The sequence below is a fragment of the Arachis ipaensis genome, chromosome B4 (assembly GCF_059453495.1).
Source record: "Arachis ipaensis isolate K30076 ecotype BB chromosome B4, ASM5945349v1, whole genome shotgun sequence".
In the NCBI taxonomy this organism is placed as follows: Eukaryota; Viridiplantae; Streptophyta; class Magnoliopsida; order Fabales; family Fabaceae; genus Arachis; species Arachis ipaensis.
In genome coordinates this window covers 96,755,834-96,757,701 of record NC_142439.1, presented here as the reverse complement: position 1 = coordinate 96,757,701, position 1,868 = coordinate 96,755,834, and the positions used below count along the sequence as shown (strand labels likewise).

At 42.2% G+C, this 1,868-nt stretch overlaps 1 non-coding gene across 1 annotated transcript; it reads left to right on the top strand.

Annotated features, from left to right (window-relative positions):
- The first annotated feature begins 763 nt into the window (after positions 1 to 763).
- Positions 764 to 870, top strand: LOC148568476 (small nucleolar RNA R71). Its single transcript, XR_015882179.1, has one exon. It is a non-coding gene; the product is annotated as a small nucleolar RNA R71 (small nucleolar RNA).
- Positions 871 to 1,868: the final 998 nt, after the last annotated feature.

Here is a 1,868-nt window from a genome sequence, read left to right as displayed (position 1 = left end):
GTAGCCAATTTGTGTCTCAAGTTTCTTGATGGCAGCATCTTGATTATGCATATTGGACCGCACTTCCTCTCGGAACATTTTACTGTCTTGAACTTCTTTGCATATACGTTCGAGTAGGGTCTCAATTTTTGAGAGTCTATCTTCGGATGATTGTGAGTTGAGATTGGAGGGCTGAGAAGGGCCATTTTGGCTTTTGTATGGATGTTGAGATGTGTTGTTAGGTGGGTGCCGATATGATCTCTGTATGGAATGTTGGTGAACTGCATTGTTGTTGGGGTTGTGACGTCTCGGATCTTGCCCTTGATCTTGTTGATTTCCCCACCCAAAGTTTGGGTGGTTCCTCCAACCAGGATTATAAGTTTTGGAGTATGGATCATGGGTCTGCCTAGGTGAGTTTCCAATGTAGTTGGCTTGTTCCTGATCACCTTCTGCTTCTACATTCACTCCTTCTTGGGTTGCTGATGAGGTGGTGATTACTGCTACTTGGTTCCTCTCCATCTTTTTGGTAAGATCAGCCAGCTGCTTGGTGATCATCTTATTTTGGGCCAGCAGTGCATCCACGTTGTTTAGCTCCATCACTCCTCTAGTGTTGCCTCTTTCAGAGGCATAGAAGTAGTCATTCTCTGCTACAGTCTCAATGACATCTATAGCCTCTTCAATGGTCTTCTTCTTGTTCAGAGATCCCCCAGATGAGTGGTCTACTGCTTTCTTTGATTCGTAAGAAAGACCTTCATAGAAAATGTGTAACTGCACCCATTCATTGAACATATCTGGCGGGCAACTTCTTGTCAAGTCCTTAAACCTCTCCCATGCCTCATATAGAGTCTCACCATCTTGTTGCCTGAAGGTTTGTACCTCAGCTCTCAACCTGTTGATTCTTTGAGGAGGATAGAATCTCGCCAAGAATTTATTCACCACATTTTCCCAGGTTGTTAAACTCTCCTTTGGAAAGGATGCCAGCCATTTAGATGCTTTGTCCTTGAGTGAGAAGGGAAACAGAAGTAGTCTATAGGTGTCAGGATGAACACCATTAGACTTCACAGTATTACATATCCTTAGGAATGTGGTTAGATGTTGATTGGGATCTTCTTAGACACTTCCTCCGAATGAACAGTTGTTCTAAACAAGGGTGATGATCTGTGGCTTTAGTTCAAAGTTATTGGCATGTATGGTTGGCTTTTGGATGCTACTTCCACAGTTTCCTGGGTTTGGATTTATGTAAGATCCCAGAACTCTTCTCTGTTGCCCAGCATGATGCGCTGGACCTTCTCTACCATGGTTGTGAGCCTCTTCTTCATGATAGTTCTCCATATTCTAATCCATGTCTGGTTCAAAGTACTCTTCCTCTTCCTCAGCACTAACAACTCTCTTTCCTCTTGCTTCCCTCCTTAGTCTAAGGAAGGTCCTCTCAGGTTCAGAATCAAAGGAAGTTGAAGCCCTGCTTCTTCTACCTGTCATACAACCAACAAGGCCAAAGCAAAAGGGAGATAGAGAGTATTCTTGTAAAAAAATGCTGTTAGTGTGAGTGATGCAATATATCAAACAGTTAGTGGTTAGTGAACTGAATTGTAACAAATAAGAGAACACCATAAACGGGTAGGGGTAAAGGGGAGAAAATAACTGGAACTGAAAGTAAATCACTCAAACAAAAATTAAATCAAACAAAAGAAAAATGCTCAATCTAGTTATCCACCACTTTAATCATTGTTGATACAAAATCAGTCCCCGGCAACGGCGCCATAAACTTGATGTACAGAAACTTGTCTATCAACAGATTTCCCTCGGCAAGTATACCGAATTGTCGTCAAGTAAAAACTCACAATAGAGTGAGGTCGAATCCCACAGGGATTGATTGGTCAAGAAACTTT